A 10,626-nucleotide genomic window follows, 5' to 3' on the forward strand; every position below is an offset into this window, starting at 1 on the left:
GGCGTCTGTCGCCCTGGGCAGCCTGTCGGTTTACTAGCCTGAATCTGGTAGCTTTCAGGAAGCTTGCAGCCCCAGACGCTGTTTGCTTTCGTCTTTGCGTTCGGGGAGTTGCCCCGGGGCTGGCCTCTGTGTTCTCGGTGCCGGGGCCTGGAGAGTGAGCAATGGCCGTGGCCTGCTGGGCACGGGGCAGCTGGTGGACTCCAGGCTGCCCTGCCCGTATGCCATGCTCTCTGGGAGTTTGTTGTTCTAGGTCAAGACCCATCAGTCTCTTTGGAGCAAATCTGGGGTGCGGGGCCCAGCCCTGGGCATGCAAGGAAGGGGCTCGAATCAGCCTGTTAGTCCCTCCTGGGTCTCCCCCACCTTCCCAGATTTTCATATGATTATTGGACACTGCGTCTCTTCCCTGTACTGCCCACATCCGAGCTCCCCTGGAAGAACAGCTTTCCAGGCCCCCCTCGAGCTGCTGTGGCCTGGGGTGGTCAGTGGGTGGCAGGGGGTGGCCAGAGAGGCTGGGAGGACAGCCGGATGCCCCCACCTGGGTGCTGGCTGGCTGCTGGCCTGTGCTGGTGGAAGGCTGGTCCCAGAGCTCCGACACCCAGGAAACTGCTGCGGCTGCAGGACCTCAGGGCAGGAAGGAGCGCGGACGGACCGGCTCCCGGCCAGTAGGTGGTGTTCCCAGCCTGCTTTCCCAGCCTCCGCTCAGCCTGCAGCCCGCCGCCCACACCTCGGCGCAAGCTGGGCACATCTGGAAATGTTTGGTTTGATAGAGTGTCGCTTTACATTGCAGAAATGAGCGTAAGCGGTTTTTTGACCCACCAAGTGAGAAATGTGATCTCGGTTTTACTGCCGACCCTTTAAATAAAAAACAGATCGCTTATTAAACCATTATCTATCGGGGATGTGGGGAGGGGCCCGCATGGACCGGGATCGGGTGTGGATGGAAACGATGGGGCTCTGTCTCCCTGCTGGGCGGGCCGGCGGGGCACAGGTCGCCCAGGACCCTCCCAGGGGACCAGGGGACGGGGGAGGGGCTGGCACCCACTGCCACACAGTCTGCCCCTTTGCCAGCTGCTGCTGCAGGTTTGCCAGTGTTCTCGTTGGAGGGGTGTAAATGTCACTGCCGGGCTGCCGCTCAGAGTAGCCCGAAGTTGGTGTTCCCCGTCAGGGGGCAGGAGAGACTGACTGGGCCTGCCGGGCTGCTGCTGAGGCCAGGGGTCTCCACGGCCCCAGGCAGAGGCCTTGGGCCTGGATGTGCCTAGGGGCAGCCGCCTCTGCTGCTGAGATGCTGTGGAGGCAGGCGCTTCTGCTCCTGTGGGGTCTCTCGGTGACCTTGGCCTGGAGCACTCTGCTCTTGGGGACCCGTAGTGTCTGGGCTGTGGGGATGGGTGCGCGGGTGGCCGGAGTCCCGACCCCTTCCGGGCTGCAGGCATCTTTACAGCAGGGGACCCGCTCTCCCCTGGTCTGCTCGTGCCAGGGTCCTAGCCTGCCCTAGAATGGCCGGAGCACTTCCACGGGGCGTTTCTTGTTTTGAACTGTTTTGCCCGATGAACTGGGTGTCATTTTCTGTTTTTATAGCGTGCTCTGACATCACCTCCTCCCTTTGTCCTGCAGTATTTTCAGTAAATGAGCCTCAATCCCGGCTCCGTGGAAAGGTCCTAAGTTAGCTGTCCAGAAGGCCACTTGAGGTCGTGTGGGTGCCACCCACCGGGACACCCGCTGGGCGTGTGTGGTGAGGCTTGAGGTGGTCCCGCCCCACATGCCATGGGACTGGGGTTTCCCGAGCTGGAACCAGAGGCAGCGTGGAGAAAACCATCAGGCTGACCCGGCCAGGGAGGGTCAGGGTGACAGAGAGAGGGCGGCGTCGGGGACCGTCGGCAGGACCGAGGCAGAGTGGACGGGAGGAGGTGGGGTCCAGGGAGAACGGTGAAGATGGAGGAGTGGTCATGGGGCTGACAAGGTGAAGTTGGGGCAAGGTCTGAGGACAGAGGCCACAGGGAACATGGAGGGGGCACCGCCGCCCTGGGGTCCGCTCTGCTGCCATCCTAAGAGGGTCCGGCAATCCTGGGCCTGGGCACAGGTTCCATGTTAGGGGAGGGAAAAGGACACAGGAAGATACCCCAGCCCTGGGCCGCTGGACCCCTTGCGCTGCGAGCTGCCTGGGAGGGAAGGATTCGCTGAGAGGGGCACCGCGGGGCCTGGGCGGGGTGGCGGGGTGCAGGGCGTACCTCCGTGAGGGCTGGCTATTGATACTGGGGTTGCTATTATTATTCAGCAAAAGCCACTGTGACGCAGAGCCCTGAGCCGGGGGCGTCTCGGAGATGCAGGTGGGACCCCCAGCTTAACCTGGGGACAATTCCTGACAGCCTGGCCTAAGGAGGCCGGCCCTTGGTGCTGGCGTCAGTGGTCCAGGTGCGGCCAGGGCTTGGTCTCAGGGATCAGTGGCGGGGGGTCCAGGCGGGAAAGGAAGTCAGTCGAGGGGTGCAGAGAGGCCCTGCGGGGAGGGTGGCATCCATCAGCCCTGAGGGATTTATCGAGTTCCCAGCTCGGGCGCTGCAGGCGCGGCAGTGATGCTTTTGCAAAAGCTGCCTTTCATGCAAGGGCAGTGGTGGGGGAGGGGGCATTGGCACCCGCCGTGCAGAGGAGGAAAGGGAGGCCACAGAAGGTCAGTGACTGGCCCAGGGTCACACAGCCAGCAAGTGACAACCTAAAATGTGGAGCCACAGGGGTAGGGGCAGCGCAGGATCCCAGGGGTTGGGCGGCCGCAGCCAGGAGCCCTGAGTCCCACCCCAAACAGGCATCGCTACTAGGGCAGGGGGGCAGCAGGGGGGAAGTGGCCTCTGTCAGCGATGGCGGCCACAAGGTCATGCCCACTGCCCTGGGGTCGCGGGGACCCTTGGCTCTCAGCGCCCACCTCAACTGGCTGCACCTCCCTCGCTATGGCCTGCTGCCCACAAAGGACTGGCCGGGGCAGATTTATCTCCACTGTCACAGCCAATAGAAATATGGCACTGCCCGAGCGGCTGTGTAGTTACAGTGACAGCCGTGATTGGGCGCATGCATGATGTATGGGCTGATACTGCATGTGGCCGGATGCTCGGCCTTTCCCCCAGCAGACTTCAGGGGCCGCTCTTGACCTTGAGCGGGGTCTCCAGCTGCAGCAGGGTGGGTGGGGTGCCAGATCCCCCAGTGCGGGCGGGGGCTGCATCTCGGTGGGCCTGTGGAGCATCTAGACCTGGGGTGGATGGGACGTGGGGTCTCTAGGTGGCAGCCTGGACATGGGGCTGCATCTGACTCAGACAGAGATGGGGTCCTAGCTCAGGGGACTGCTGGGTCCCTGAGCTCCCAGTGGCCAAGGTCTGGGTTTGCGCCAGACCCCGGCTCTGTGCGGGACACCCCCCTGTTCTCTGGCTACTCATTCTTGGCCACGTGTCTGACCCCCCAGCCCCCAGCCCGGGGCTCTGGCAGTGGAAGCCTGGCCCTCCCTCCCTGGGCTGCCTCCCTGGCCCCCGTTTTGTCTGACTGCTCCCCAAAGATGCGCCTTATGTTTTCTCAATGGGCTCCAGCCACAGCTCATTCCGGAGCTTTGGGACCTTCTGGGTCCTTTATTACCATGGACCCTGGGTTCCTGGACGCTCTGCCTGTGACCACCTCACGCTGAGGGGAGACAAGAGAGGGCCCCTCAGCTCCGCAGCCACGCCCACTGCAGACCTGAGCGGCCACCAGCCCCCGCCCCTGGTAGGTGAGCGGGGCCCATGGACCGCAGTGCTCAGCTCTGCTGTTCATTTGCCCCCTCATCACCGGGATGGTGGGTATTGCCCAGCTGTGTCCTGCTGTGCTGGCCATGCTGCATGATTGTCGCGGCTGGTCTGCAGCCCACAGCTGGTCAGGACGTCTCTGGGCCCCTGGGTGCACACAGACCCCCCAGAGCCCAGGGGGGGCTACACCGATTTGCTCCCTGGGGAAGAGTGCTCTGGTGGGACCGGCTGCTGTGGGCTCGAGCCTGAGGAATGCCGGGGGCCCACTGAGACGTGCTGCGCTCACGGGCCGGCCAGGGCCGAGCGCTCAGCGGACGCAGTGGGTACGGCGCCTCCCTGACCTCCGTGCCCCTGTGGGACTAGGCGTGTAAGCCGCTGCGGCCCCCTTCCCAGGGACGCTCGACCGTGCCCAAGGGGCTGGTGGGGAGACGGGGGTGCAGGGAAGTGGGGGTCCTGGCTAACTCAGAGCAAGCCCTCCCTCACGGCTCCCAAGAGCTGTTGCAGAGGGGTGGGTAGGGGAACCGGCCCCTTGGCTTCTTCGCCCAGGCCCCAGTGGGAGGCCTGCTGCTGGGGGAGCCCCGGGCTGGACCTCAGTCACGGATGGATGGACGGATGGATGGGCGGGGTGGAGGTGGCCAGAGGAGGTGGAGCGACCACCGTCCACCGGGCAACGTGGGACCTGGTGCCCACGCTCGGAGGAGCCCCAGACAAAGCTCCCCTGCCCCCATGCTTCCCTGGGGATGGGGAGAGCCCCTCCTGTGGGCTCGAGGTCCACAGAGACATGGACATAGGACAGTCGTACTCCAGAGCAGCTCTCCCCTGCACCCGGCAGAAGGGTAGTGAGGCCAGTGCTCCGCACAGCCTGAGGGGCTGGGGGCGCCACGGTGGAGCTGCCGCCTCTCAGGTTGTGGTGGCGAATAGGAGGAGGTGGGTGAACCAGGCAGGGAAGGGTGTCCCTCCCGGAGGGAACAGCCTCTGCGAAAGTGCAGGGCTGGCAGTGACCTCACACACGTCACCGTGACGCCCGGTGAAGGCAGGGGGTGGCTGGCACACCAGCCAGAGCTGTGAGCAGAGAGCTTGTGGGGGTCTGGAGGCCGCCCCTTGGGCTACATGGTCACACCAGGCCAGTTATCAGCTGCCCTGCCCCTGCTCCCCTCTCCCCATGAGACACCACAGTGGGGGCTCAGCGAGGGCGGGGACTGGATTGGTTCATTCACCAGGGGAATCCTGGGGCCACCATAGGTGCCAAATAAGTGTTTGCTAGATGCACACATGAAACGGGAAGAGGCAGCTGTCCCGGGGCCATGTGACCCCCTCTCCACCCTGGGCAGGCTCCCGGAGCTGGTCGTGGGCTTCAGTCCAGCCGGCGTGCACACGGACGCACAGACACGCGTGCACACACACTGCAGGCATGGGAGGTCCTGCACATGCTGTCTTGCACGCCCCCCTCCCCACTGGCATCTCCGTCTTGTAACCCCCCTCAGCCTGTGCCGGCTCTGCTGACCTGCAGGGTTAGGCACTGGAGCACAGTCTGGATAAATTATTCTAATTAGAATGTGTCTGTACGGAGAGAAATTGTATCCAGAGGGCTGCCGGGGCAGATACGGAGAGGTTCTACTCTCAAGGATGGAAAACTGCAGAGATCAAGTGGTTTTAGTTGAGACACAACCCTGGGGGGTGGGGGGGATGGGCCGGGGGACCGTGCGGAGGGACTGTGGCAGCTTGGGCAGCGCTTGTGTCCGGGGCGGGGGGCGCGGGCGGGCGTCACGGGGCCACAGTGGACAGGGGCTGCCGGTTGGTGGAGGGATCCCAGGCCAGGCAGGGAGCAAGGACCCCCACCCTCTGGAGCCTCTCCTCCCGGGAAGGGGATGGCAGAGCAGGAGCAGCCGAGCTCAGAGTCCCTGGGGAGCTCTCACTGCACAGCAGGGTGTCCCCTCACCTCCCATGGGCCCAGGCAACCCCGGCCAGTCCCCTGGCCTGGGGCCCGAGAAGGCAGAGCCTGGCGGGGGAACCCTGAGCACCACACTGGGCAGGGACCAAGGACCTGCTGGCCATTCCTGGGGAGGCTCAGGGAGACTGGATAATTCTGGGACCTCCAGTCAGGACCCCGCCACGGCCCCGCCTGCCACCCCCAGGGAATGCTTTGCTGAAATGGCATTGTTGCAGCTTCTTCAGGGGCCAGAGTTGCCAAGCCTCAGGGGAGCGTGCCCCCACCCCTTCCTGCTGCCAGAGCCGGGTACCTGGGGGTAGCACGCAGGCCATGCTCGGGGACCACTGCCTAGCTCCCCTCGGCCTGCTCAAGCGGATGAGCCTCACAGGATTGGGCCCAGATGGGGTCCACCCCTGACCCCGCTGTCCTCCTGGGCCTGGCCCACACAGCTGCCCAATAAGCACGTGTTGAGCGAAAGCCCCAGGAACAGCATACGGTGTCTTCATTCCGTGTGTGTGAAATCCCCCTGCAAGCCCTGGGGAGTGAGTCTGCGGAGAAGGATCCCAAACCAGGCAGCGCCCTTGACGTGCCAGCGCTGTGAGCTCGGAGATCACCTGACAGGTGGCTCCCACCCTCCCGCTCCCCGAGGGGTCCCGAGGAAGCACGGGGGGCTCTGCGTGTGCCCCTGGCTCTGCCTGCCCCGTCCTGCACGGTACAGCTGCCTCACAGGGCCAGGGCCGCGTGGGGCCTGCCCCCAAAGCACATCCTGCCCTCCCTGCTCAGCAGCCCTGGGTTTCATTACCCCTAAGTACCCCCAGCCCCGGAAAATATCCCCAGTGTAGCCTATCCCTGCCGTGTGATCCTATCAGGCCTCTGCTTCCTTCATCTGGTTTCCATACTTCACAGCCACGTGGGCAGGAGGGGAGTCAGGTGGACGAGATCTGGGGACAGACCTCAGGCAGTGCCATCCAGCCTGACCATCCCCTGGCCAGACCAGAGGGCAGCTGGTGAGGGGCCCCAGGGCCCCTGGACACGGCGTACCCTCCAAGGAGAGCATGACCGGGTCGGGGTAGGGGAGTGGTTTTCTTCCTTGAGCCGTCTCTCTGGCCGCGTGTCCATTGGGGCTGGACGTCCATCTCCAGATGGTCTGAAGGGGGCTCCCAGTCGGTCGCCCAGATGGCAGACCCTGTCACCCCGGGGGAGGGGGACACCTTGGGTCAGACAGTCCCACCCGTCGGCCGTGGGCTCCTTGGTTTACTGTCTCGGCCCCTTTAACGGCCTCCTTGGGCTGGGGCTGCGAGCCCCTCCTGGCCGCGCTGCCCGTGTGGCTGAGCTTGGGAAAATCTATTACGGCCGAGTCATTAATCTGGGGCTGCCGCCGCGGGCGCTTTCGGGCCTCTATTTAATGGGCTGCTTCCTGAGCTCCGGAGCTGCGCTGCTCGCCTCTCTTGATCAGCTTTGTTTAATTATCAAAATATTTGATGCAGAAAATTGACATTAGTTCTGAAGGTTCTGCCCTCCTCCCCCTGCCTGGCTCCTGGCGACAGGGTGCCTCGGCCGCTGTGCCCCTCGCCTCAAAACAGCAAGGGGGCCGGCCAGCCTGTGCTCGCCGGGTGGACGCGGAGCTGCTGCCAGAAGCAGCGTGGGTGTAGGGCCAGGACCCCGCCGGGACCCCGCCCTGGGCACTGGGGCTGCACTCGGCCGCACCCCACCCCGTCCCCCTGTTGCTCCAGTGCCCCGGGCTGGGGGGGCCTCCCACAGTCAAGGGCAGCCACTGGGAACGCTGGAGCCGGGACATGGCTTTGCTGGGCCATCGTGGGAAGTCCCTTTCATCGCTGGAGCTGCCTCTGCACACCTGAGCTGGGGGACCGCCCATGGCCCCTCTCGACCGTGAACCGCCCAGGGCCCTGAGCCCACGGAAGATGGCGGCACTGGGTGCCAACCCGTGTGTCCTGCCGTCTGGGTGGTTGTCAGCCAGTGGGCAGAGCCCCGTGGGGCCCAGTCGGGCAGGGGCCAGGCCTCTCCAGAGAGCAGAGCCTCTTCCTGAGGGACAGGAAGGTCCTCTCAGCAGCTGCACGGGAACAAGCCTGGGACACCGGCCTCATGCACCCTCCGGGCTGCTATCCCCCCCTTCAGGTCTTGGGCTCCTTCCCTCCACGTGCCCGCCCAGAGCCCAGAGGCTTCAGCCCCCGGGGGTGCCACAGCTGTCCTCTTTGCACCTTTTGTTTACATTCCAACTCACGTGTGCCGTCCTGTGCCCTGTGTGCACTCACCCACCTGTGCCCCATGTGTGTGCCTGTGTGATCCTGTATGTGCACATACGTGTTTTCGCCTTGTAAGTGTGTGCGTGACACGTGCATGCATGTGCCTGCATCTGCCCGGTGTGTGCACGTGTGTCCCAGGTGCGTGCACATATGTGTGCCCACAGGTGCCCATCACGGGCTAACCCAGGGCAATCAGTGCCAGCCCTGAGGACGCCCAATCCTTAATTTCTCACTGGCCCCTGATTCCTGGGTTGGGGTCCCTCTGTCCATCTGTGTGAGTCGTTGCTTCCAGAGGTCAACAGCCACTGGACTGGATTTGGCTTCCTGGTCCAAGTGGTCGAGCTTAGGACCCTGCGCTCAGTGCTGGGGGCAGTGAGAGCCTTGGCCGGCTTTGAGCAGAGGCTGGCATATGAGCACGCCTGGGGAGGAATAGTGTTCCAGCTTCGCCAACAGCCAGATCAGCAGACCCAAAACTCATTTATTTGCTCATGGTTCCTCAGTCTTGGCTACACCAGCCAGCATTTGTCCTCAGATACGGCTTATTTTCAGATGTCAGATAATTTTCAAAACAGAAAGTAGTTTCAAGGTTGAGAAGATACCATTATGGAAAACAAGTGGCCATCAAACTCAGACGGCGGGTGTCACTCGCGATCAATGTCCCCCAGTGAGACCCAGGACAAGGGGGACGTACTCAGGGAGGCAGCGTGGTTACGGCTCAGGCCCACCTGCAGGGAAAGTGCAACAAGGGACACGCGTGACCCTGTGGACAGCAGCCCGGCTCCCGGCCCCTCCAGGTAAAGCCGCACAGCGCCCGTCACTGCACCAACGTGGCTGAGGGAACGTGAGTCCTTTCAGGAGTCGGGGACGGTGTTGTCCTCTTCTCTCCCCATCGCCGGCTGGCGGGGCCCACTTTCTGGGTCTCCTGGCAGAACTCACGTGCTTGTCTTCGCTGCTGCTACTTGGAGCCCTGCCACCCGTCGGGATGAGACCGGACGCCATGTCTGCCTGGCCACCTCCACACGGGGGCCCTCCAAGAGGGAGTTTAGCCAGGGAGCCCTGTTCTCTGGGGAGCAGGGTTCTGGGCTCTGGGTACAGGAGTGAGGAAGACCCTGTCTTCTGTACCAGGTGGATGCTTTTTCATCAAAACATTTCCTAGAGTTTTTGCTGACTTCTGCATGAAGGGGTGGGGTGTTTAGGGGAACCCTGATGCCTGTGGGAATTCACAGGGCAGGGACAGGACCGACTTGGGCCCTGAGGTTGCACAGGGAGGCCTGGGGCAGTGCCTTGAACAGCCTTGGGACTAGTTTCCTGGGCTGCCAGAATCAAGTACCGCAGACTGGGGGGCCTGACGTAAGAGAATTGATCCTCTCACGGCCTGGAGGTCAGGAGTCTGAAATGAGGGTGTAGTAGGGCTGGGCTCCCTCCAGAGGCTCCGGGGGGATCCTTCCCGCGTCTTCCACATTCTGGGGGCTCCAGGTGTCCCCTGGCTTGTGGCCGCATCCCTCCAGCCTCTGCCTCTGCTGTCACGTGGCCGTCTTCTCCCTGTGACTGTCTCGTCTTCTTATAAGGACACCAGCCGTTGGAATAGGGCTCCTCCTAAGTGCAGGATAATTTCATCTAAAATCCTTAACTAATGGCACCTGTGAGACCCAATTCTCAAATAAGGCCACGTTCTGGGGTTTGGGGTGGACGTGGATTTGGGGGACAGTGTTCAACGCAGCACACGTGGGAAGCAGTTCCCTTGTTTTCACTGAGGATCCTGGTGAGGAGGGGCAGTCTGGGTGGTGCCCAGCCTGGAGCTGGGCTCTCTCCGCAGAGAAGTGCCAGGCTCGGCCGATGCTGCCTGCAGAAGGACCAGGGCCGGGGAGGGCTCCCCCCAGAGCTGAGCCACGTGGGACCTGCACGGGGCGGGAGGGCCTTACATCCGGGCACCTGGATGCCTAGACGGGGGAGGCTGCAGGTGGGGGTGGGCGGGAGGTGGGGGCCCGGCTGTGTTCATGGTGCATCTATTATTGATTCACGTGAACACACGGAGACCATTCTTAAATCTTGGTTGAACCGAGCACAGGGCGGGGGTCTAAATGAGCAAACGAATAAATAACCATGGTAACAACTTGCCACGCCCACCCCAGGCTCCGAGGCCTTGTATCTCATTATTGGGGCTGTGCTTGGAGGTGGAGGGCAGGTGACTGTGGAAAGGCTCACGGAGCCTCTGCGTTTTCTCTGTGAAGGCTCTGCTCTCTGGGCTGGGATGGGAGGGTCTTTGGATGGGGGCAGCGGGGTTATGGGAGGCTGTGCTTGTCTGTCCCCTGAAGGGATGGCCTCTGTGGCCACCTGGGGGAGGGTGGATGGGCCCCACTGCCCCAGCCGTCCGGACACACAGGGGTTAAGCCTCCTCGTGCATCGGCGCTGGCGCCCGGGGCGATCGTTTTCATATATATTTGTTTGTGGTCAGAAATCGTCACAGACCAGGGCTGTACGACCTTGACTTTCCCTGACACTTAAAATTATTGCCGCCCCGGGGACTCATTTTCTGTACGGCCACCCGCTGACCCGGCCAAACACCAATCTCAGCTGTCATGCCGCCCACTGGCCCCTCGCTGTCCCTCCCCATCGTCCCACCCTCGACCGAGGAGCCCGCTGCCCCCAGCCCACATCTCCCCTCCAGGATCCATCC

This window comes from Mesoplodon mirus (assembly GCF_964341445.2).
Source record: "Mesoplodon mirus genome assembly, chromosome: 3".
Taxonomy (NCBI): Eukaryota; Metazoa; Chordata; class Mammalia; order Artiodactyla; family Ziphiidae; genus Mesoplodon; species Mesoplodon mirus.